The sequence below is a fragment of the Lepidochelys kempii genome, chromosome 3 (genome assembly GCF_965140265.1).
Source record: "Lepidochelys kempii isolate rLepKem1 chromosome 3, rLepKem1.hap2, whole genome shotgun sequence".
Lineage (NCBI taxonomy): Eukaryota > Metazoa > Chordata > Testudines > Cheloniidae > Lepidochelys > Lepidochelys kempii.
Genome location: NC_133258.1, coordinates 87,969,779 through 87,996,563, shown reverse-complemented (window position 1 = coordinate 87,996,563; position 26,785 = coordinate 87,969,779). Strand labels below are relative to the sequence as shown.

The 26,785-nt window shown below is 42.0% G+C and overlaps 1 protein-coding gene across 3 annotated transcripts in view; it reads left to right on the top strand.

Moving 5' to 3' along the window:
* The first annotated feature begins 13,540 nt into the window (after positions 1–13,540).
* The window catches only part of HS3ST5 (heparan sulfate-glucosamine 3-sulfotransferase 5), a 268,638-nt gene continuing 255,393 nt past the window's right edge, over positions 13,541–26,785 (top strand). For 2 of the 3 annotated variants that reach the window (XM_073337105.1, XM_073337104.1), the window contains exon 1: positions 14,313–14,683. The gene's annotated coding sequence lies outside the window, so the exon portion shown is untranslated. Of the gene's footprint in view, positions 13,793–14,312; positions 14,684–26,785 lie in introns of those variants that run through there. The other variant, XM_073337106.1, reaches the window with a different exon arrangement.

Here is a 26,785-nt window from a genome sequence, read left to right as displayed (position 1 = left end):
ACAAAGGTACATAGGCACCTAAATCTGGGGTTTAGATGCCTAAATCCCAGTTTTAGGATCCACAGAACTCCTGCCAAACTCTGTAGGTGCCTACCTCTCAGAGTAAAAGCTCCCTTTGTTTTTGCCTAGGGGCTTGTGCACTGGTGCTCACTCTAGGCCTCTAGACACCTATCTCCCAGCGTGATCCACAAATGGGGGAAGATAGGCATTTGCCCACCTATCTTGCCAACAAGGCCCAATCCAGGTGGCATGCTCAGAGGTTGTCAACGAGCTCACATTCAAAATCCAGCATGCATAGGAGGTGAGGCCCACCTTATAGCTTGTAAGACCCCTGATTAGAGCACTCACTGAGTTGCGAACCCAGGTTCAATTCCCCCTCCACCTGATGGAAATTTGAACAGGGGTCTCCCACCTCTGAGGAGCATGCACTAGCAACTGAGCCATGGTTTAGATGGGGGAGTCCCTCAATCTCTCCTACTGAAGTGATTCTACTTTGGATTAAATACTTAAAGTCATTGGACCAGAAAGAAAGAATGTGTGAGTGAGAATGATTCTGTACCTTTGTGGTTATGGCACCCATCGGGAAATTGGGAGATCCAGGGTCCAATCTCCATGCTACAATTGCTATTTAATTATTTATCCACAGTGGAACAGCTTCAAGAGGAGAGACTGAAGGAATGCTATATCAGAAAATCCCATAGTGCCATGGTTAACATGGTCTCCAGAAAGGGAGATGTCTATTTAAATCCTTATTCCTCCTCAAGCAAAGGACATGTCACAGGGTAGCTGGTCCCTGTGGATACACAAACCCATCACCCCTGGACCACAGCAGGTGAGTCCAATCTAGCCAATTAAATAGGATGTGCCACACCTGGGCCTAATAAGGACTGTGAATTGGCAGCTAGAGGAGGAATTGATTGAGATAGGCTGTGTTCTGGGGAGGGAAAGTCCTATGGAAGTGGAACTAACTTCTGCAGTGGGTCACCTGGAGTAAGGTGCTCAAAGAGACAGCCCTAAGGCTGCTGCCCTAGAGAAGGGGCAGAACTGGAAGCCTGCCAGAGGCTCCTGAGAGGCATAGAGCTAGAGTCTGATAGTAGGGACTGAGTTAAGACTTTTTTTTTCTTTCTTTCTTTTTATAAAGAAAATATTTCTCCTTGAAAGAAACGGGGTGTGTCTGTGCATACTTTGTATCTGGTGAGAAGTCTGGCATAGTGCAGATGGGAATTGAACCTGGGCCTCCCACATCCTAGGTGAGTTCTCTAACTCTTGGGCTAAAAGTTACATGTATGGTACCACTTCTCCTCTGGCTTATCTGTGTGGTGAGAGTCAAAAACTGACTTAAGCATCTTAGCACCTAGTTCCAGGAGAGGCTTCCTGATTGTGGACTGCTAAGCAGAGCTGGGCTCCTCCCTGTAGCTGGCACTTATGTCCCTAACTCTATGAGAGGGATGGGGCTTAGGCCACATCCCTTTTGTCAGCAGCTCCCATTGACTAGCTCGGATGGGGAGCCATGCTGCATGCTGGCTTTTATGGACTACATTCTTAGGAATCTCTCTCTTTCCATCCTTTGTATAGGAAGCTTAGGTGCCTAACTCAGGCTTTGTAGACCATGTTGTGTCTGTGATTTTCTAGGCGCCTAAAAAGTTAAGTGTTACAATAGTCAGTGTCTCAGTGCCTAAGTCCCTTTGTGGTTCTGGGCCATAATGACTGCAATTTCACCCTAGATGCTGTTTTTCAGATAACAGTGTGCCTGCCTTTTCACCATCATGGGGTATTTGTTCCTTACTGTTTCAGAGGCAACAGTAGCAACTGCTTAGTCACCAGCACTATTTCCTGACTCTCCTATCAAGTATGGCTCAACCTTTCTTAGCCTGAAAGAACCAATGTGTTCATAAGCCAAGATAGCTTTGTTGCAGACAGTATCAAAATGTGGTTTTAAATATAGTTCCTTTTAAACAAACAAATGCTATAGGCATGTAGTATTTGTGTGTGTGTGGTGCAAGATTTTGAGGTGAAATGGTTAGAAATAAGTAACCAATACAAATCTGCATAAAACAGGATGTTCCAATTTGAAGCCATTCAGAGGAAAACTTAAACTAAAGTGGGTATTTTAATTAGAAACACAATGATTCCACATTTTATTTTCTTAAAACAACCTAAGGCTACCAAATACCAGCTTTTTTTTGTTTGTTTTACCAGATGGCAGATAAAGAATCTAAATAGCCAGTGACATCACAATCTTGCATTACCAAGTAACAACAGTGATGCCATACTGAACACATGTACTTCTGTAATGCCAACAGACCCTGGTCGCTGGCAGGCAGGACCAAACTGGGGACATCTGGAGCTCAGTGCATAAGCCTCTAGAGCATGAGCTAAGAGCCAACTTGCTATTAACTAAAGTGGTAGAGCAGACTCATTTAACTCTCTCTAAGTGGTCTTGGTGCCACTAGATGGGACAGAATACCACACCCAGGAGGTGTGTGGGTTACACTTCCACCAGTAAACAAGGATGCCGGAAGAAAAGGAGTACTTGTGGCACCTTAGAGACTAACCAATTTATTTGAGCATGAGCTTTCGTGAGCTAGGATGCCAGAGTTCAGGAGGAAAGTCAGCTGACTTGAAGCCTCTTCAAGTGCAGAAATACTTAAGACTTATTGAGGATCTTATGCTAAAGAAAGCTGCCAAGTGAAATTTGCTAGTCTCCATTTGAAAATTATGTATTTCTATAAACTACAAGCTCTTCCCTATTTTATTACTAATGACGGTTTTTCTCCAGAAAAATCAATAGATAACAAGAAGAAAAGGAGTACTTGTGGCACCTTAGAGACTAACCAATTTATCTGAGCATAAGCTTTCGTGAGCTACAGCTCACTTTATCAGATGCATACTGCGGAAGTGAAGAAACAGATTGACAGAGTCCAAAGAGCTCCCAGAAGTCACCCACCACAGGACAGGCCCAACAAAGAAAACAACAGAAAGCCACTAGCCGTCACCCTCAGCCGTCACCCTGAGGGGGCTGAGGGTGACGGCTAGTGACGTTCTGTTTTCTTTGTTGGGCCTGTCCTGTGGTGGGTGACTTCTGGGAGCTCTTCGGGCTCTGTCAATCTGTTTCTTCACTTCCGCAGTATGCATCTGTCAAGGTTCCTTCCTCACTCTGAATGCTAGGGTACAGATGTGGGGACCTGCATGAAAAACCTCCTAAGCTTATCTTTACCAGTTTAGGTCAAAACTTCCCTAAGGTACAAAATATTCCACCCTTTGTCTTTGGATTGGCCGCTACCACCACCAAACAAATACTGGTTACTGAGGAAGAGCTGTTTGGAAACGTCTTTCCCCTCAAAATACTTCCCAAAACCTTGCACCCCACTTCCTGGACAAGGTTTGGTAGAAAGCTTCACCAATTTGCCTAGGTGACTACAGACCCAGACCCTTGGATCTGAGAACAATGAAAAAGCATTCAGTTTTCTTACGAGAAGACTCTTAATAGAAATAGAAGTAAATAGAAGTAAAGAAATCACCTCTGTAAAATCAGGATGGTAGATACCTTACAGGGTAATTAGATTCAAAACACAGAGAATCCCTCTAGGCAAAACCTTAAGTTACAAAAAAGATACACAGACAGAAATAGTTATTCTATTCAGCACAATTCTTTTCTCAGCCATTTAAAGAAATCATAATCTAACACATACCTAGCTAGATTACTTACTAAAAGTTCTAAGACTCCATTCCTGGCCTACCCCCGGCAGAAACAACATATAGACAGACGGAGACCCTTTGTTTCTCTCCCTCCTCCCAGCTTTTGAAAGTATCTTGTCTCCTCATTGGTCATTTTGGTCAGGTGCCAGCGAGGTTACCTTTAGCTTCTTAACCCTTTACAGGTGAGAGGAGCTTTCCCCTGGCCAGGAGGAATTTCAAAGGGGTTTACCCTTCCCTTTATATTTATGACAGCATCCGATGAAGTGAGCTGTAGCTTACGAAAGCTCATGCTCAAATAAATTGGTTAGTCTCTAAGGTGCCACAAGTCCTCCTTTTCTTTTTGCGAATACAGACTAACACGGCTGTTACTCTGAAATAGATAACAAGGTAACTTTCTTACAGTGAAAACTTGCACCTATTATCCCATCCCAGCTGTCCACCATTAAAGCAAATGTCCCACCTTTAACCAACTAATGATCTCCATGGACCTTGATCCTACTTCTGTCTATACACTACAGTAATGTAGATTGATTATTTATTTGTTATATTTGCAATTGGAGGTCACAATTGAGATTGGGGCCCCACTGTGCTAGCTGTTGTACTAACACATAGTCCCCATATTCCTGGACCTTAAATTCTAAAAGAGAAAACAGATACACTGTGGGAGACTGGCTGTGATATTAGCCCCCTCTGACAGAAGGGGCACTGAGGCATAGCAAGAATAAGTAACTTGCCCAAGAACACATGAGAAACTTGTGGTAGTGTCAGGAAGGTGTCTCTGGGCAGCCTATGAGCACAGTGGATCCACCTAACTGATCAGTTAGTCTGATTGGCTGAGGAAATCAGCAAGCCTCCTTTTAGACCCAACAACAAAAACTGATCTCTGGCTGCTGAACTCACATACCTACAACTGTGATCTCTCCTGTGCCTTCCTTGTTCCTAGCTTTTCTCCAACCCTGATTCTGCTTTGTTCCCAATCTTGCCCCTGTCCTGCTCAGTCTGCTCCTGCCCTGCTTGGTTCCTGATGCCAGCTCTGACCTTCAAGGCTGTTCCTGTACTATGACTCCAGCTCTAGCCACGACTGCACACGTGCAGCCAGTGAAAGTAGCCTAAGAATGATTCTCTACTCTATGCATTTTGGCCTATTGGAACACACTTACAAACTGGGACATTAACCAGCTAATAAGAGGATTCAGCTTGTCGGGAGACAGGAAGGGAGAGATAGAAGGCTGGAGGGAAGGGCAAAGAAGCTCAGGATATAAGACTAGTAAGACCCTCCCCTTCATCACTCTGTGCTAAGGAGGTACATTACAGCTTGGGAAAAGCCTAAGGGTGATGGGGCATGAAGCCTGCATAAGATACTGTAAATATAGTAAGTTGAGGTGAATTTACATATGTGTGTGAGGACTGCTTGCAAAGAGAAATCCAGGGTGAGAGCCTACCCTGTGACACGTGGAGTCTCAACTGGGATTTCCCCACTCCAGTGTAGGCAAATGACCAGAGAGGGGAGCCTCTGAGATGATGTAGCAGACTGAACAGTATGGAAGAACTCTTGCACTGGGTGGCTGAGCAGCAAAAGGAGTTACAGAAAGCCTTCCAGAAGATTTGACAGACACAGCGCGCACACAGCCAATCCTTGTTATCCGGGCAAAAAGAAACAATGCCTACAGCAATTTATTGCAGGCCAGGTGCAACAACTGCTCTTGGGAATAATCAGCTTCTCCTCAATAAGGAGTCATAACTGGGTGATGCTGGGCAAAAAAGGCCTGACAGATGACTCTGGGGCTCTTTTGTTGATGTTTGAGAGGGCCTCTTTCAGGAGCCCAGTGAAAAAAGAGGGTATGGGCCCTCTGATTTTCCCCCTTTGTCTCAGGAGAAGCTTAAGCTGCTTGTATGGCACTGAGTGATAAACAAGCCATGGATTATGATACCATAGAGACAGCCATTTTAGATCAGCTGTGTCTGTCACAGAACAATAGGCAAAAATTTCAAGCAGCAAGGTGGTTGGAGGGACATGACTTAGGGTCTTTGCACAAAAGTTATCACACTGAGACACTAGGTGGCTGAGGTCAGATGACCAAAGAGTTGTGGAAGATCATGGACTCCATTATTTTGGAACAGCTGTTGCAGGGTCTCCCAAGGTCATTAGGGTTTGGGTGCTGTTTTAGTTAGTCAGTAAGACACAGAAATCCCTGAGGCTTTTCAACAACAGAGACATTACAAAAACAGCTGCAGCACTGACTGCTTTCTTGTCACTGTGACCTGGTGCAGACTGTTCTACATCCTGTTATGCAAGATATTGCACAGCTCAGGCCCTTTAGGGGTTCTAGATGCAGCTCCCTCTTGTGGGTAAGAAGCTGTTGTGCATCACATCCCCTTTATCATGTTTGTTTAAGACCCTATACCTGAGTAACAAAGTGTGGTTCTGTAATGTCACAACACAGTATTAGAACAGACTTAACAATTGATGTAACAACAGTTGATGTAGTTTGGGAGGGTCAGTGATTTACTGTTCACTAAGTCTCTGCATCTGGATAATGGTTTGATGTTCATTTGTGTGCAAGTACTCTTTCTTGGTGCCAGGAAAGGCTAATGTTTGGCTTGTTGTTGGTCTTGGTTTTGCTTGTCCTTTCACATTGTTGGGTGGCATGTTCTATTGGTTCCATGTCTGTCGTGTGTTAAGGAGTGAATTAATAGCATTCCATTGATCCTTATTTGGAGGGATCTTGCAGTTCCTCACCCTGCATTGGGTTTCCATTGGCTGTAGGATATTGTATTTGAATGGATTAATTTGTGGTGCTGGAGATATGTAGGTCCATCAGCCACAACAGTATGGGAGAGGAGGTTATCTGTTCCACCGTGTTGCCCCTTTCTATGGGTAGGATTTGTCTTGAAGAAATAATCACACTTTTTTACTGGCTATCCAGGTTGTGTATCTGGATGGTCTTTGGACTGTCTGCCATAGTTGGTTGTAGCTTTGTTGTACTTCTCTAAGTGACTTCTTCCACTACTTAAGGTTTTAGTAGCGCATTGGCTGTACCCATGTGTGTGAGTGTCTAACCATTAGAGGCTGCACAGGGCTGCTGGTCATGCCTTCAGTAGGGAGAGGTTTCAGAGTGACAGCCATGTTAGTCTGTATTTGTAAAAAGAAAAGGAGTACTTGTGGCACCTTAGAGACTAACCAATTTATTTGAGCATAAGCTTTCGTGAGCTACAGCTCACTTCATCGGATGCATACTGTGGAAAGTGTAGAAGTTCTTTTTATACACACAAAGCATGAAAAAAATGGGTGTTTACCACTACAGAAGGTTTTCTCTCCCCCCACCCCACTCTCCTGCTGGTAATAGCTTATCTAAAGTGATCACTCTTCTTGCAATGTGTATGATATTGATTATATTATATATATATATTGATATGATATTGTAAGGAGAGTGATCACTTTAGATAAGCTATTACCAGCAGGAGAGTGGGGTGGGGGGAGAGAAAACCTTTTGTAGTGGTAAACACCCATTTTTTCATGCTTTGTGTGTATAAAAAGATCTTCTACGTTTTCCACACTATGCATCCGATGAAGTGAGCTGTAGCTCACGAAAGCTTATGCTCAAATAAATTGGTTAGTCTCTAAGGTGCCACAAGTACTCCTTTTCTTTTTAGTAGGGAGAGGATATTTCTCCACTCTAGGATGGCTTCCCATGTATTATTCTTTAATCTTTTATTTAAGAGAATTTGGGGGGGGGGTTGTTTGTTTTTGTTTGATTTAGCTTTGTCTTTGGATTGATTCTTGTAGGTGGTGGCTGTGTTAAATTCCCAATCTTTGGCAAAGTGTGCAAATTCCTTGTTGGTGAACTGTGATCCATTGTCTGAGATGACACAATCTGGTATACCTTGCCTACCCATGGTATCCCATTGCTTTGTCTATTATTACTGCTGCATGAACTGTGAAATAGTTCATCAGTGTGGGTGCTTAGGACATCTGAAAAGGGATTGCCCTTGTATAGTCTGTGATCTTGCTGAGCTTTGTGGATGGACAGAAACCTTTGGGAAGCAGCTAAAGCAAACACACCTGGTCTCTGAAGGTTGGGTAGAAATAAGGGGTGGGCCTTGTTGACTCTACCATGGGCTGTCATTGGTTGAGACTGGGTGAAGCCCTACTACATGGTTGTGAGGCAAGCCTCAGTCTTGCTGCACAACTCAGTCTTAAGCATATCCACGGGGAAAGAAAAATCTTCCCAGTGGCCCAGGTGCTTCTAGAAATTTGGGGAACAGTTGGTGGAAGTGGGTTGGTGTAGTCAGGTCATTGCCCCAGCCTGTATTAACTGATGGATTGGAGCCTTTTTCCTTTGAGGATACTGAGAAATACCCACAGAACCAAACCTCTAGAGAAGGAAAGAGCAGAGCAGATGAGGCCACAAGGAAAAATGCCAAGAAGTCAAAGGTGGTTTAGAAAAGGGAGAAATGGGACAGACTAGACAAGAGACAAAGAACCCAAAGGTATAGGGAAATGAAAAGGGGGCAGAAGTAGAATAAGCTTTGACAGAGGAGGAAGGCAAAGCGGGTATGTAAAAAGGCTGAGAGACAGAGCAAGGATAACAGTGTACTGAAATCCAAGGTAACCTGAGTTAGATAGTAGAAAGGGAGACTAAAGGCATGGAAGAAGTCCAATGATGTAAAAGGTTGCCCTGGTGTGAAGACAGGTGGGCAGAAACAAATATGGGAGTTAGCCCTTCCCCATTTTCCACCAAATAGTGCATTCCGATGAAGGCTCCTATAGGGATTTTTGAGAGCCAGTTTAGACACCTTGCTAGTGGGAGGGGATGGCAGTCCCCAGAGGAAAGACACAGCCCAAGACAGGAAAGAAAAGGAGGAAGGAAGCAAAACAAGAGAAAAGGGGAGGAGGTGTGTGATAGTGGGAGTAGCCTAAGGCTTTGTAAGCAACCTGCCCCCATTGGTCAAACTGGGGGATAAGACTGGGTAGTTAATCAATTAACAAGGGGATTCAGCTTGTCAACTGGGGACTGTTAAATGGGAGAGGGGAAGGGTTGAGGAAGGGCAAAGAGGCTTAGGATCTCAGAGGTGAGACCTTTTCTCCTTCCCATCTGCTCCCCACCCTCTGGCAAGGAGGTACACTAAAGCTTGGGGAAAGCCTTATAGTGAGGGGACATGAAGCTTGCATAAGACTTTGTAAATAAAGTAAACTGTGAACATACATAAGAGTGTGAGAGTACTGCTTGCAAAGAGAAATCCAGGGTGAGGGAGTCTCCCCTGTGACATATCCTGGTTTGACCAGTAGAGAGCCATAATTGAATTCGGTTCTCCTGAATCCCAGTCCCGCACGTAAAAGGATTATAAAATCTCCCAGGCAGGGACCACCATCTCTTTTATGCAATGTCTAGCACAAATAGGCTCTAGACTCAAGTTGCTACTCTAGTACAAATAATAAACAATAATAGTGCCTGACCCATGTGATCATCTTAATCTTTGTGGTTTTCTTAGGCTTCCTTTCAGTAGAGTCAAAACAATTATAGCCATTCTTGTAGATGTGTGCACTATTTCTACGCTATTGCATTTCTGGGTTCTTTCCTTTCCTGTCTCTAATTGCAATATAATGCATCAGTAAAACTCCCATTCGTATTTAGTGTTGTCCTTCAAATTGAAGGCCAAATCTTAGACTGATCTTACATAGGGATAAGGCACATCCTTTTTCCTGTTTTTGTTCTAGCTTTTCACTAGCTTGAGTGATCCTGAGGACTATAGTATAGTAGCTGGACCTCTAGAACTGTGCTCTGGCACAAGGAACTTATGCAAATCGGATCACTAGCCATCCACGGACTTTAGTCCATCTCTCCCTCTGGGCAAAGACCACCGAATTAATTGCGGGTTTAAAGCTGCATTAATCCTCTCAGAAAGGTGAGTTAGGGAATGGAAGGTTGAGGGGTGAAGATGGGTCCCTAAGAATTTTCCAAAACTAGAAAACACTTTTCTAGATGTCCTAGAGACTTTGATGGATGTCATCATTGTCATGCCTCCTGTCAGCTCTGTGTTCTTGGGGAACCAGGGTTCAGTATCCAGCCTGTCTGAGTCACAAAGGACGCCTCCGACTCCGCTTGAACCAAAACTGATCAGAAAAAAGACCTACAAAAAGCAATGAAAAGGCAGTGGGAGACACACCTAAACCCCTCAGGACAAGTGTGACAGGATTAAGGCAACTTGCTTAGCCTCATTTGCATCGAAGATGGGACGTGGAGGCATCTCCTTTAGCATACAGAATGGAGAACAGAGATTCCAAGCCAAGAACCACACTGAACTCTGGGACCAGAAAAGCAGGGAAGCACTACTTGATGGGGGAATCTCTGCTCAAGATGTTAATGAACCCACATCTGCACACACCCAGCTCCATAGTTATCAGACCAATTCTAGTAAAATATCCTTTATTGGTATCCAAAATACTGAAGCTGCCTAATTGCATTGTGAGCTCCGAAGGAACACTGCCCATAGGCAGGAATAATCAGTTCCTATTGTCTGGCCTGAACAAAACAACTTTGGTATACTCCCTTGAGCCATCAGTTTACCCATAAACAAATCTAGTGTCCTCCCTTGAACCATTGTTGTTTCCCTACAAAAAGCCCTTACCCACGCTCAAGTAAGTGTTCTGATGCCTGGATCCAAAATCTGCATCAGTTCTATTGGGACTTCATCTTCTCCTAACTGATCGTGCTCAGGGCTCTGCCTGTCTCCAGCACTCCGGACCCTCAGCTACCACCATCACCTGGGAACCCCGACTGGTTCAAGCTTCACAGAGTGGTAAGAATCCAACTCTCTCTTTCTCTCTAGGTATAACTTTCTAACCCTGAGTTGGGTGATCAGGTATAGTTTTCTAAACCTGACTTTTGTAATCAAATTTAAGCTAGATTTAATATTGTAACTCTTTTTTGTTTGCATCTCCTTTTATGGTTATTACCTGGCAATAAATAAGTCTTATGGTTAAGCCGGTTGCTTCCCTCCCTCCCTTTCTCTTATGTTTTTGGCTTCCCCATTTGCTCTGCAGCAATGCTCCTGTTACCTGTACCGCCCAAAAATCCTGTGGGGTTTGCTCATCAAGTGGGTTTTGACCAGAACAATTGTAACGTGAAAGTGGGGATCAGGACGTGCTGAACCTGTAGCATAGGAGGGTGGCAGCTTGGAGGTGCTGCTCAACGCAGCCTGTTCACGCATACTCTATTCTGGTGCAGTGCCCATGGCATATGAGGGTGTCAGCTGGGAAGTGCTATTTGACCCAGCCTGCTGAGTTCAAGGGCATATAAGGGTGACAGCTTGGGAGTGCTGATTGACCCGGTCTGCTCAGACATGCTCTGTTAGAGTGTGTGTGTGTTCATGGGGGGAGGGATAGCTCAGTGGTTTGAGCATTGGCCTGCTAAACCCAGGGTTGTGAGTTCAATCCTTGAGGGGGGCATTTAGGGATCTGGGGCAAAAATTGGGGATTGGTTCTGCTTTCAGCAGGGGGTTGGACTAGATGATCTCCTGAGGTCCCTTCCAACCCTGATATTCTATGATTTGATTCTGAGGCTGGAGGAACCCAGCCCTGGGGAACCTAGGTCCTGCAGGATAGCTCCATTGGGAGGAGAACTTGCAGAAGGGAGAAGTAGAGCTCCGTATGAAAACACAAGTGACACAAGCGGTACATTGATAGAATTACAAATTTCCTCACCCTCCCCCGGAAGAATAACCCTAATAAGTGAGTACCCCCAAAGTAATGGGCAAATCTGGTAACAATCCCCCATGATCAATGTTCTTCCTCATATTTCTTTTCTCATGTTTTACTTAAATGCAATCCTGAGGGCCATGTAAGGGAAGAAGACTATTCACATATCTGTAGCATCCACTGAGCAGTGGGAGGGGTTTGGCAGCACATGGCTACACCTGAGAAAAGTGCCTCTCTTAGGATTTGATCAAATATTCCAGTCTGCAGTCAGAAAAGACTCCACATGTCTCCACTGAGAGGGATGGAATTTGCCCTTTAGAATACAGACCTTCTAAGATGACATGACAACCATGTTTGGATGGAGACATAATTATCTCAAGTGACTGCTCCTATAACACAAAGCAACTAAACAAAATAAAGGAAGTTTATAGTGTTTCCATATTTGCTTTTAAAAGACATAACTTCCACCTGTATCCCTATCAATGATTTTTCCTTAAGTACAGACACTAATTTGCTACTGTTGTGTTGCGTGCTGCACTTCTACTACTGATTATTCTTATTTATTCAGGGGGAAAAAAATCTTTGAAGTATATGCATAATATTCTATGTGCGCCATATAAAGGATATGGAAAAAAAAGAAAGGTAGTGAGGGGAAAAATAGATGTTCTATTTGCATATTTTAATTAGCAAAACGTTTTCTACCACACTGGGCTTCATTTCATTTCTGTGTATAAACAGAACTACAAATAAAACTGATAACATAAATATATGTTTTAGTGCTGAATATTAAATTAGTTAAAAGGTTTGATGTAAAGTATGAATTTTTCATATACTATCATTCACCTTTGTTGAATATATTATCATATCGGACAAGCAATATTTTTAATCCCTGGGAAACAGTGCAAACTACTAGCATCATTTGTTCAATAAAAATACACTGTACTCCTTCCTTATTGCTTGTATTGTTAAAGGCTTCTCTTAATCTGTTATGAGTGGATTTTAGTAAAAAAGAAAAGAAAATGACGTCTTTAAAATGTAAGAATTTGATTGTGTGCTATTGTTGCCTGCTAACAATGAGCTAAAGAGATTAATGGATCATAGATTTGGCAAACAGCCACATTTCCTCCTGCTCAATACATTTAACAACATAATTTTGTTTAACTTTTATCATTGAAGGAGTTGTTGGTAAATAGAAGTTGGATTTTTATACAGGTTTTTCCCCCAGAAATCCTGCAGCTTTTTCAGTCATTCATGGTGAACATTTGAGTCCCATAGTTTGATGGGTGAGGAATGAAAAATAGCAGGCTCCTGATTCACTTGTGCGCAGCGCCTTGTGTAGTCTTACACTTTGGTGTAAAGTGGATATAAATTATTATAAATCTGAATGGTAGCAGGCTCTTTTGTTGTTTGTTTATCATTCTTCATACTCTGGGACTTATGTCACTATGAATAGCAAATATATATGCATTGTAGCAGATTGGTAGCATTTTACACCTGCTTTGTACTAAGAAAAGGAGTAGTTGTGGCACCTTAGAGACTAACCAATTTATTTGAGCATGAGCGCTGTAGCTCACGAAAGCTCATGCTCAAATAAATTGGTTAGTCGCTAAGGTGGCACAAGTACTCCTTTTCTTTTTGTGAATACAGACTAACACGGCTGTTACTCTGAAACCTGCCACTTTGTACTGGTGCAAATAACTATACAAGTAAAGGCCCAAGAAGAATCAGGCCCTCAGTTGGTATTTTCTGCTACTTGAGATACTTTGGGCCCAATCCTTTTCTCAGTGATTGGCCACCAGCCTGCTCACAGATGTATGAACCAGTTCATACCTTCATGAGACCACTTTCCAACTTCTCATTTGCAATTATCCAGTTTACCCTAGTTCCCTTCACCTTCCCTCAATGACGAAAAACCAAAAGGTATACCTTCAGAGACAATAGTTGAAACTCCTAAATGCTGTAGTAGTTTAAAAAAAAAAAAAAAAAAAAGCTCAGTACTTCCATCCCAAACTCGCATTCAAAAGCCCCCCCCCTCCCCCCATCTCAAGGGTAGGACAGTTTTAGAGCAGATCATCTGGAGAAAACTCCAGTTAGACAAGGTGTAGCTGCCTCTCTTCAGCCTGGTATGCCCGCTGGGGAACACTAGTGAGACTCTATAATAGGACCGGCAGCAGCAGTCGAGCTTAAAATGCAAATCAACAAGGAAACAACTTGACGGTGGCTATTTTTCCCTCTCCTGCGAACGGGGGTGTCTGGGGTTTTAAACCATTCCCCCTAGCCTGGGGAAAATATTTTAATGGGGCAGGAAGTAAACCATGGCACCTAACTCCTGAGCCCATCATTCCGTTTGGGAAGAAGGTGAGCTGAGGGTGGGCGGTGCAGGCATCAAATCAGGTATGGCAAAGCTGTCTCGGCGATGCTGCCGCTTCCTTACGCTGCAGTGGAAATATCCGGCAACAGTTCACAGAAGCAAGCAGCAGCGCCCCGGCCGCTCCTTCCCCGCCTGCCGAGCCGCGCTCCCCTCCCCGCTCGGGTCCCCTAGGGCATGCTTGCACCCTCGCCGGGGTGCCCAGTGCGTGGCTGAGGCAGGCCCGGGCCCCTCGGAGCAGCGGCCGGGTCGCGCCTGTGTGTCTGCGCGGGGGCCACCCGCGCTGCGCTTCCCAGCCTGCGCGGCTGTGACCTCCGGGGGGCGAGGGCTGCTCCGTGCGCCGGGCCCAGAGACTCGCGCGCCCAGCTGGGCACATCCACGGGCGGCGGCAGCTGCGGGGCGCCCCTCACTGGCCGGGGGGAGGGGGAGGTAGAGGGGGCGCTGCGGGAGAGCCGCCGGGTCTCCCTCACAGCCACGGAGGCTGGACCTCCTCTGCCACGCCGGCCTCCCGCCGCAGCCGGGGAAGGCAGGGGAGTGGGGCTCTTCAGCCGGGGGAGCGAGCGAGAGAGTTTGTGTGAGGCTGGGGGGCTGCATCTCCTGCGGCTGCTGCCGCCGCTCCCGGGCACAGGGGACGGGCAGTGCAGGGACTGGGGCTGCTGCTGCCGCCGCTGTGCCCGCGCCGCGGGCGCGCGCCCTGCTGCACCTGGCCCCAGCCTCTCTGGGGTGTGCAGAAAACGCGTCCTGAACTCCGCGTCTCTCCCCGCGCCCCCGCCCCGTCTCCAGCAGTGCGTGTGAGTGTCTCTCTCCCACACGCCGCAGATCCACTCGCTCCCGGGGTCTCCCGCGCGGGGCTGAGCCCTGGCTGCTGAACGGCGAAACCCGACCCGCTGCCCCCCGCCGGCTTCTCAGGGTGCCCGGTAAGTGGTGGTGACGAGCAGGAAGCCTGCCCCTGCCAGCATCTGCTGGGCTAAGCGCTCGCGGTGCCCGGGCTTACCGCACGCGCGGCCAGGCGGGGGGCGAGAGGAAGCGGCTGAGGTGATGCTGAGGTGAAGCTTTAGAGAAGGACTTTCCCGCGGCTGGGCTGGATCTCTCGGACATCGCGCCGGGTACCGCAGGAGGGTTCTCCTGTGTGTTGCTGGGGCTCCTGCTGTGTGGGGGTTGTGCATGTCTTTGGGGGGCACTTTGGGGGTTCTGTGGGCGTGCCGTGTGGGGGCTTCCCTGTCTTGTTCTGGGTACAGTGGGGGCATTGTGAGAGTTGGCCGGGGTGCAGTTTTTCGGAGGGGTTGGTTCTCTGCATTGCTCTGGTACAGTTGTAGGGGGTCTGCGTTGCTGCAGACTGTGTGCCTTGCTCTGGGTACAGTTGTGGGATTGGTTCCGTGCCCTGCTGAAGGGTTTCTGTGCATTGCTCTGCTGGGTACCATTGGTTCTGTGCCTTACTGGGGATAAGGCTGGAGCTGGGCACGGGGCTCTGTGTTGCCGAGGGCAGGTGGGAGTTGCTGTAAGGAATTAGCCCATATCTGGCTGCCAGAGGCTTGTGGTTTATACTGTTACTGTTAGAGTGACCCCTATATTAGTAGTGATGCGATTCAGAGCTGTAGAAGGGGAGTGAGAGGGTCTGTTCTCCCGCCAGCCAATGTAACCTGCGGTGGGAGAGGCTCCGCTCCTGGGGTAGGTGGCATCGCGCCTCCTGTCGCCTGGGTCCCAGCGTGGGTCTTCCCCACTCCCACCACAGGCAATTCAGCCCTTACCCAAGGAAGCCGCCTATGGAGTTCATCAACTACTATCCTTTCTTCCTGCCAGCCCATATCTCTCCATTATGTGCTTCGTAGCGGGTTCTGGCTGCAAAATATTGTTCCCGTAAGGGAGCTTTAATATTTGCAAAATGGTTGATATCAAATTAGTGCCTGGCTGCACCCAACTAGAGGTTTGTGCCTGGTGACTCCTCTCAGATCGCTGGTACCTCCGGCTGTCAGATGTCAGACTCTCTAGAGCAAGGGGGCTGTTTGTTCCTTCCCACGAGTCAGGCAAAGCAGTGGGAAACAGATAAAGCTGGTGATTGCTGGAGACTTTTAAATAGATTTTTGCTACACGATTTCAATATTTCTCCTGGTTTTAGAAGCAACACCATGAGGAGCATATCTTGTCTCCGTTTATTTGAAATACTGGGTCTGATCTTGCTCCCATTCAAGTCAATGGCAAAACTCCCATTGACTTCAGTGAAAGAAGGGTAGGGCTAGTGCTGAATACTGTTCAAAGGAAAAGAATAAGAGAGCATGCTGAAAGAGGTACAGTAGCAGAGATTAGTGAAAGAAGTTCATTCTAAGAAGATAAGAATAGCTGTTACCAAAGGGATGTTTAGCTGCATTGTGTCAGAATTATCTTGCAGATTTCCATTCGGACATAGAAGAAAAATCTAAATGATTGTCTTCTCTTCAAATGTTTGCTAACAAAAGGGAGACTGAGTCACTTCATACACAGACTTCCACAAAATATCCAGGGGGTCAGAATGTTCTGTTTTTGTTTTGTTTTTTCTAGTGCTCTACTTTCCCCTTCCCCTGCCCCTCCCCTACTATAAAGTTGTTAACCAGAGAGGGGCCGGATCCAAAGCCCACTTAGCTCAGTGCAAAGCCTCCCATTGACTTCAATAGCCTATGGATCAGACCCTAAGAGTAAGCAGTGGGAACAGGAGATTAACAAGAGAAATGTAATATCCACAAGGAAAGGTGTTGCATAATATTCAGTTCTTGAACAGTTCCCCCTTCTCCTTGGGGGAACGTAGTACATGTTGTATACTTTTTATTTCTTCTTCCATTTTTAAGAACTCCTGAATAACATATACACAAACAAGAATGCATCTTAATAATTAAAATGAACATGATATAGATTACAAAGCATATTTTATGCAAAAAAGTAGTAGATGGAAGTTTTAGTTCATAGAATGTTGTCTGCATAGTGGAGTATCAGGGTTAGAAGCAGTTCAATATAGTAATGGGACCCCAAATCTTTAATAAACCTTTAAGAAAAAACCCCTCTCATTTGCATACCCTGACCACTTTTTAATCCTCTTCACCTACTCTAAAATGATAGAATGTTATTTGTACTTTATAGATCTATTTGTCAATTCTCATCCAAAAGAATAATTTGTGGAAGCTCTATATATAGTGATCTTATTAACTTTTCTACAAAATGTTAAAAAGAACTCCAAAACACTTAATATCCTTATACAAATATCTAACAACTGTCAGGGTCATTGCCAGTAATCCAAGATGCCTACAGATATTTAATTGTTAGAAATAGGATGCTTCATAGCAAAGAATAACCTTTCCATATTTTCTTATAGTTACCCTTTTAATAAAAAAGTCAAGTTCATATATGCTGTATATACAATTCAAGGTACTGGTCCTAGCAATCAGCTTTTTTCTATGCTTTCAGCAGAATTGCTATTAAATTGAATGTGTCCATAATATTTATTTATGGACAGATGTTCCTATTAGAGCTGGGGGGGGGGGGAGGGCAAGGCTTTAACGTAGATAAATGCTTTTCTTTTTGTCACTTTCTCTTTTCTCTTACAACCTTCACATTATGGGGAGGAGGCTCAGACTTAAATGTCAGACTGCAGTTTTTATCCCTAACTTTACTGTAATATCCTGAATTTAAATTGTTTTAAATCAGGTACTATATATTTGGGGCTCAGTTAGACAGAATTTTGTTGAGGTTTTTCTTGTCTTATCTGGTAGTTACTGACAGTCATTGCAATAAGTTATTTTTACTATTTTACTTTTATTTAGATAATGAATATTTTTCCATATTAAAAACTTTGGCCTGATTCTCCCCCCCCCCCCTCCCCCGAAGCTGCTAAGCAACTGCAGGTCCTGTTGATTTCATCTGGAGTTGTGGATATTCCACAACTCTGAAAACAAGGATATTTATTTGCATAAATCTTAGCATAACCCCTGGTAGGCCATCAGCTATGCTGTGTTATACACCTTTTTAGATTTTGTCCCAATGACTGCTCACATATACATTAAGAAATCCAAGTGATACTTCAAACATTTGTGTATGGTTTCTGAAATTAGAAAGGTGTATACTCGTTGGTATTTTAGGTTTATCCATAAATGAAGCGTGTATGTGATTTTTTTGGGGGGGCAGGGGTTCCTAGATCAGAGGTTGTAGGGAGTGGGAAAGGAAATTAGTAAATGAAGAATCTACATTTGAACCTCCTTTAGTCACTTTTAACCTTCTTGTCAGTATAATCTGCTGAGGAAAAAGTGTTGCTTGATCCAGATATTACTCTTGTCTAAATTTTTCATTTAGGCTTCTGAAAATGTACTATAAAGTATGTTCCTTTGAAACATATTTATAAAGTCTTGTAATCTTCCAGTTTGTTTATCATATGACTGATACTGACAGATTACTGAGCTCATATAATTAGATTGTAAACATTCTTACCAGGATTCCAGCAAAAAGACCCTTGACTTTCTTCTGACTTCTTGTCATGTTTATATTTTAAAATCAATTGTATGGTGTCATATCCTAATTTGTAGGGCAAATTCTTAGAAATTGAAGAATATCGTTCTTAACTCATAACCCATCAATTTAAGAACAAAAACATTCATGTAGCTCAAATCCATCAAAATATTGTATTCAGGTTATGCATTCTACGTATGGAATATGACATGTAAAACAGATGGTATGTAAAATTATGCATACCATGGCTGGAGAACCACAATATCTAAATTCAGTGCAACAGAACAAGGAAGGACTGTCATATATAACTTGATGTTTTAGTGGCTTGTGTGTACTGGCTTAGCTTTTATTACTGGTTTAATTCATGAATTTTGTTTTCCTTTGTTTTAATCATGACTTTCTAGAGAAAACAATCTCCCTTAGAAATGCATGAGTTTACCACACAATAGAGTCTAGTGGCTAAATAACATGAAAACATACATCAAGGGAAACACTGTTATATCAACTTTGGTCCAAAATGTAAATTATGTAAAGGCAAGCTTTCACAAAATTCAAGATTAATTTGAAACACTCTTGTGTATTTAAACAACAACAACAGCAACATTTTTTTAACCAAATAAACTGCCCCTGCAATTTTGCAACGCAGATAATGTTTACTTGGAATTTTGTTACTCATCCATACTTCGTTAGGTAAACAGTATCTGGCAATGGATGACTTTAATGAAGTCATTTTGGTCTGTGTAAATACTGTGCTAGTACCAAATCCAAGCTTTCTTTCTCAGGCATTGGGAGTTTTGCTTCAGTAAAGACTGCAGGATTTGGCGCTGAATCAAGAGTTTGTAACTATGCAAAGTAGTGCGCATTTTAAAATAAAATAAAATGGTTATAGCAGAAGGACTCACGTTCAGGAAAACACTAAGCCCATACATATCTTTAAGCATGTACTTAAATCCCATTGAAGTCATTGGAACTTAGGCATGTGCTTAATAGCTTTGCTGGATAGCGATGTTTTCCTGAAGCAGGGCCACAAATATTGACAGTGGTTGGGCTATACTATGTAATGACTGCTTGACAAATTTTATTAACTTTTTTTTGGGGGGTGGGGTGGGAAGCACCTTAAAGAAATTCTACTTTATTTTTTTAAGTTGTAAATCTTTTTTTAAAATGTTCAAATGCATTTTTAATTACATAAAAACCATATAGTGATTCTGTAGGGCTGAGACATCTTATGCTCAGACCCAAGTGAATTTTCAAAGATGAAGTATGAAAGAACAAACTTTATAATTAAAGTAACACACGATGAACTCTAGTAATACTAACAGACACCAATATAACATAATACAAAACAATCTTGTCTAAAGCTTATAAAGTTCAGCTATTATTGAATAGGTAAATTAAGGAAAATTGTGACACTTAAACTATTTAATAACCCAGAGAACCTTTAAGATATTTGAGGTGACACACTATGCTTCACATTGCAAAAACGGATAATGTTATCTCACTGGTACCTGTGGTCATGATGCATGTTGATGATAGCAATGGGATGCTTCTTGAGAAGATCTGACTTCCTATGCAGAGGGATTAAAATAACATGTCTGTCATGGTGTGGTATATAACACTCATGTCCAGTCCATTTCTTTTCTGCATGACATCAAGTTTATCCATTCAAGTTGCTGTACTAGTATCTTGTATTATTATGTCTTGAATAATTTTGACTGTGTGCATTTGTTGGAGTCTCCAAAGGACTATCATAAATAAAACTGTTTGTCTTCGTTATAGTAGAGACATTTGGAGACTACCAAGGGATAACTGTAAAAGCAGCAAAGAGTCCTGTGGCACCTTATAGACTAACAGACGTATTGGAGCATAAGCTTTCGTGGGTGAATACCCACTTCGTCAGATGCATGTGCAAGGGATAACTGGATATTACATTTAGGCAAACTTATTTAAAAAAGAAAACTAAATACCAGAAATGATTGGTAAAAGGTCTTTATGACTCAATTTATAAACAAAGGGTATATACTCTTGTTTTGAAAAGTCATAAAGGTGATGCCAATACTGGTTTAATCCTGCACAGAAATAACTGTGACATGAGTTGAAGAATAGGGGTTTGTCCTCCAAAGCAGGTGCTTAAACTTGCTCAGCAGGTATATAAGCTTTCTGTACAAGCTGGACCACAATGCCATCCACTCCACTAACTAGATTTGCTACTATGATGATACCTTAAAAAGTGACATGTCTGACAAGTACAGTGGGCTTATCTTCATGGCAATAGCCTTGTACAGCATCCTGGGTCTTTTGCAAATGGGCGGCTTTTGTTTTTTTGGTCTTACTGCTATTATGTTATACATAATAAATAAAAACAGACACCACAGAATTTGTTTAAATAAACAAACCTAAACCATTTACCAGTATTTTTTCACTTGAGACAGATACTGTTTTAATAGAAGTTTACTTAGTTTACAGAACAGGCCACTTTAGTCTACTCTCTTACTCCTGCTTCTGAGAACTAAATTTACAACAGATTTGGGACTGACTGACAAAGGAAAGACAAGCAAAAATGTATCTCTTCAGACAGAGATAAAGTTTGTACTCTTAAGCCTAGATAGGACTATTCATATGTGTAGAATTATGCATTTGCTTAAGTCTTTTCAGGATCAGGGCCTTGTTGGATAGAATTTTGCAGAAACCTCACTGCTTCATTGGATAGATAACACTTTCTGACCATGCATCCGTGACTATACTCTTTTCTTTGGAATTCACAAAACATCAGACCAATACATTGATTTTTGTTTTGTTTGTATTTATTATCAATAAGATCCAGTCTGTGTCTATACCTTGCTCCTGTTGCTTCCTACATTACAACTAAGATCCATCTTTCCTCTCCATCCACACAACTAAAACTCGCGTCCTGTGTCTCAACTACTGCAACCTCCTCCTCTCTGGCTCTGACAAATCCCATCTTGTCCCACTGAATCCATCCAAAAAGTTGCGGCAAGGATCCTTTTTACTAGCTCATCACTTGACCCATGTCACCCCTCTCTTTGTGTCCCTCCATCGTCTCCTTTTTGCCATTGCATCAAACAAACTCCTTGTCTTCATTTTCAAGGCATTTTCAGAGTCTATCCCCATCCTACCTATCCTCTCTAAAACATTTAATTGACATGTCAGCAATGCCAAACTTTATTGCCCACAGTATGTAGTAAACTTTCAAACAAGCATCTTCATTCTTTGTTCCATGTTGCCCATTATGGAGTACCCCCACAAACATGTGCAAAGCCACCTCCTTCATTCTACTTAAAATTCTCCTCTGCCATGATGCCTACAACATCCTGACAATGGTTCGGCAGTTGCTTTTCTGAGACCCCCTGATTATTACCCTGGCAAGTATGACCTTACTGTTTCCTTGTGCTCCCTGGGTCTGTTTGTTCTTTCCACCAGGTGTGTCTGATTTTATGCCCAGATGATAAGATCATTCAGGAAAGAATCATTTATGTGTTTATACAGCACAATGGGGCTCTGGTTCATGATTAAATCCCCTAGACACTAATGTAATAGTAACATTTAATAATGTTAATAATAACATTCACAGTACAGTCTAGAATAGAGAGAAAGGCAAGATGAAATGGTTACCTTAAATATCTATATATACATTTCTGAACTAATTATTTTTCAGTTGTGTTGAATGTATACCACACAGAAGTGATGGTGAAATCCTGCCCCCCTTAAGTCAATGGGAATTTAGCCACTAACATTAATGGAGCCAGGATTTCATACTCCTTTAGGAATTACATAGAGGGGGAGAAGATTGGTGACCTAGCAAACTCAGCTTTGGAGGTAGATCTTTGCTTAGGAATCAACACTGCAGAAGGTTTGGAGAAAGGAGTGTGGGAGAAGGAAACAAAGGAGGTGCTGATGCTAGCAACACTGGGAGACCGAGGGCGAGTGGCACATGATTTATGTAGGCCATAGGTAAATTCTACTGGGCCTCAAAGGTCAGACCAAAAATTTAAAAAATGATAATGATGGGAAGCCAATCGAGCTATTTAAAGAGCATTTGATATTGTTTGACTACCAAGGAAGATAACTTTGGCTGTTACACTCTGGATTAGCACGAATGGGGTTTGGGGAAGGATTTTGATTGAGGGTTTGGGAAGACTTGAAGTTGAATAGTTGAGATGGCAAATAAAAAGGGTATGGACAAGAGTTTTTGCTTCCAGGACAAAAGAAGGCTTCATGGGGATTGGGAGGGGCTTGGTTTTTTGTTTTGTTTTGTTAATCGTGTAGAAAAGAAGTGAAAAGGTTTAGTGATGGCCAGATATGTGGCAAGAATGAGAGGAAGGAGTCAAACATGATTCTGAGATTGTAAACCTGAGAGATGCAGAAGATTAAATGAATCTGATACTTTTTTACTAACAAATGAACTTCCTTATACTGATGTTAATCCATGGGACACAAATCAAAAGGCAAAATGAATATCAATTGTCTTGTCTTTGTTTTGTTGTTGTTATTGTTTTTAAAGCAACACTAAGAACAGCTAAGATTATAGTTAGGAGCTTTGCTACTACAGCATAAACAAAAAAACTTCTGTCTATATAAAAATGAGAATAAGCAGGATGAAATAAGTGTAACAGATCAATAAAACAATACAAAAATTATCTAAAATGCTTCTACTGTTAAGTAAACAACAAATCTGATGCATTGCTGGAATGAATGCTTAAAAGTAAAAAGTTAGAAGGGACAATTCAGTGGATTAAAAATCCTGATGGACACTAATTAATACAGATTATATTTTTAAAGGTGTTTTTTTTTTTGTATCAAAATCTAAAATGGTTTCTGCTTTGACCCCCTTCTAAGTTCCCTGTCACTAGTAGGGATCTGCTGAATGTCAGACAGGAAAAACAATGAAGATAAAGGAAGATATGATAGCACAATAAATTTACTATAAATGTTTCCTGAAGGTAAAACAAAACAGCAGGGCTCAGTGATTGACTGGAAGGCAATTGACTGGATCGAGTGGATCCTTTCTTTGGCAAGATTTCAGAAATGGAATTTATAGGGAATCATTGCCAGGCATTCTCATCTATGTGCTGCTATATAATTATAAAGCGTAGTATAAAATGGGGTGGTAAACATTTTCTACCACTTAATTTCATATTCGTGCCTGTAGCAAAAGGATTGATATCCAGTGCAAAATCAGATTTGTAATTAATACTCTACATTTCCATCTATCCAGACAATAAACATGCTTTTATTTATACTGTAGGCAGAAGCATGCAGTCCAGAATTATGATTCAAAATCTAATTTCAAAGCAAATATTAAAATACCTGCTTTTGTGAACTTTTCAAATTATTCTGAAAGAAAAAAGTCTTTGTGGCTTTCAAATATTGCAAAGACTTTACACATAGGCAGAAGAGACTTTGAGTGAAAACCTGCCTCATTGAAGTCAGTGGCAAAACTCCCATTGACTTCAGTGGGGCCAGATAACTGTTGTAATAAACTGTACATAGCAGGTGACATCACTAGCACACATTTAAAAACTATTAATTATGCTACTTCTTCTCCAAGGGAGGAATTCACTCACTGGCATGAAGTGCAACTGTCCAGGCTCCATGTGGGTGGAGTGCAGAGTGCTTGGGCAGATGAAATCTGCTCTACCTCCAAGTCTGGATCAGAATGTGGGGCTGCTGTTTAAACCGAAACAGCTGTTATTCCAGCCCCGTCTCCATAACCACTGCATAGTTGTTCGAGCACTAGATCCATGTAAATATCACTCAGCAGCTCCTTCCCTTGCCTTTCTTCAGTCTGCATTTTTGTCTTCCCTGCTTGCTGCTTTGATGCCAGTGCAGAGACCCATTATATAGGTGTGTCTGCACTCTTCCTGCTATCCACTTGCACAGCTTGGTACAGAGGGACAGAAAAAGGTGAATTTCATCTTTTTATTGATGAGTCAAGTAGGACTGAACAAAAAATGATATCTTTGAAAAAATTCAAGACAACATTTCATTGAATTTTGTTTTCTGGTGAAACAAAGCAAAACTTAAAAAAATAAATTGTTTTCATTTCCCCCTTTTATTTTCTGTACCCCCTTTTCTAAACTGGGAGAAAAATCCAATGAGGAAAAAATGGAATATTTTTGTTTTTCTCATGACAAACATTTAGTTTACTTGAAAAACTGCAGTTTTGAATTAAACAAATTTTCCATATATTTTAGGTGGCTTTTTGAAATAAAAATAGTCTTTCGAAAAACTTTTAACCAGATATAATGGCATGCCTTAAAGCTGAACAGGAATTGTTAACTAAACATTTTTTTGTTGGAAAGTGCTGGTTGTCAAAACCAAAACTGTTCCCTTGTTGAAAATTTTTGCCATATCCTCTTTGAGTGGTGTGTTGTTGTTGTTGCTGTTTTTTAACAAAATGTTGTTTTTGTTCAAAACAACTTTAAATTTAAAATTAATGTATAGTAAAATATATGCATGTTTAATTTTAAAGTTATGAAAACAAAATGTTACAAGTTAACTTGATCTAAATTATTTTTTTCAGATTATCAATCCGTAAACATTTGAGATAAACTTTTTGTCTCTATTCAGGACGGGAAAATTGTCATGGGATGGGGAAGATGTTTCCTGCTAAACTCTACTAAGCACCTAGTGACAGAGCATATGAGCTCTTCCAAATTCCTTCCTGAGGTGTAATTTTATCCTAAATCTTCCTCCATAACAGAAAGGAAGAAGTGGATGCTTGGGCTCCACACAACAGCTGGGGAAAAAGGAATAACTAAATGATCCCTCTAGGTTGCTTTTTGGCTGGATATGAGTTGATTAATCCTTTCACTTGGCTCTGTTTCTGACCAACTTTCAAAGCCAGAGGTGAGTGGACTTCTTAGTGCTAAACTGGATTTAATCTATGGGAAGGCAAGACCTGACGCTAAATAGTAATTGGAAGGTAGCTTGAATGGAGCCAGGGTAACTTACTTTTCCAGCAGTATAAAATGTAATATTTGTTCTTTGTTTGTCTCTGTCCTTAGGGTGCACCAATAAGAGCTGTCTATGAACTAGACATCTTGCCTTCTGGATTCTGTTACCCAAAACCCAAAAGGCATGGCATATGCCCCACAATCCGTGCATTGGATCAATATGGAAAGTTAAGAATCGAGTTATAATAATATTCCAAATATGCTGGAAAACTGTAACTGGCCAGTCATTGCTGGTGACTCTAGCCATTGGGGGTAAAATCCGCAAGAAAGAGGACCTGCAGGAATTGTTTTCTTATTTCAACAAATAATCATAGCTTAATCTGTGCCCTGATTCTAAAGCCTGGTCTGCACTGAAGTTTTGTACTGGTATAAATATATTGATTAGGGATGTGATTTTTTTTAAACCAATATACCAATAAAACCCATTACAGTGGATGCAGTTCTACTAGTGTAAAGGTGCTGTATACTAAAATTGCTTATTCTGCTTCTAATACAGGATTAAGTGTTACCTGTATAAGCACTTTCATAATGTTGTAACTGGATCCACACACTCATTGTGGGGTAGTACTACTATAACTATACTGCTGCCATTAAAGCAGTACAACTTTTGTGGGTAGACCAGCCCTAATTGTGTGAAACTGAACAGCATTCTGAAAACATGAGCTATTAATAGAGGATTGCTGATGAAGATACACAAAAACAGTAGTCATTTCTTGCCCATGTTTCAATACCTACAGTTATGTTGCTCAGTGAATGCTACAAAGGTCAGTTTGTACTCAATGTTAAAATCCTATTTACAAGTTCATTTTCAAGGGTTTATAAATAATTGAGATCTGTATTAAAATAAAGGGCATGAGTTCCAATATCTGTGCTCAGACAGAATGCAAACGTGTACATACATAATCTTATATGGTGAAATGTATTTTGACACACATGGCACTGAACATGTCAGGATTTTGTCTTAGTTCATACTCCTGCAAACTTTCCAGGTACATAAATCCTCACTGAGATTATTAGAAATTCAGCTTTTATAAGGTTTGCAGAATGGACTCATAATGGGAATATACATAACACTGGGCTGATAGAAAAGGAGTACTTGTGGCACCTTAGAGACTAACCAATTTATTAGAGCATAAGCTTTCGTGAGCTACAGCTCACTTCATCAGATGCATATCGTGGAAACTGCAGCAGACTTTATATATACAGATAGTTTATATTACACAAAGATCTTTCAGCTCATTATGGGGAAGAAGAAAATGTGTTCAATTATGATTTTACTATTCATGAGATCTCAATTTTGGGTATCGTTTAAAGTTAGTATCAGTGAACTTGTAGCTTCTATTAAATTCAATATTCTTTCTCTTTGGAGTTTATCTGCAAATTCTCATGGTGAACTATTACCAGGGTCTTGTAGTCATCTCATTCAGACTGCCAGAAACACTCTACAAGTGAAAATGAATGGCTACCTAGGATTTGGTTAATAGGAACATATACAAATGTATGAAATGTATATGAACTATAGGAATGGTTCTGCTTCCCACTCTGGTCCTTGTATGCTGCTCTGGTGACTTATAA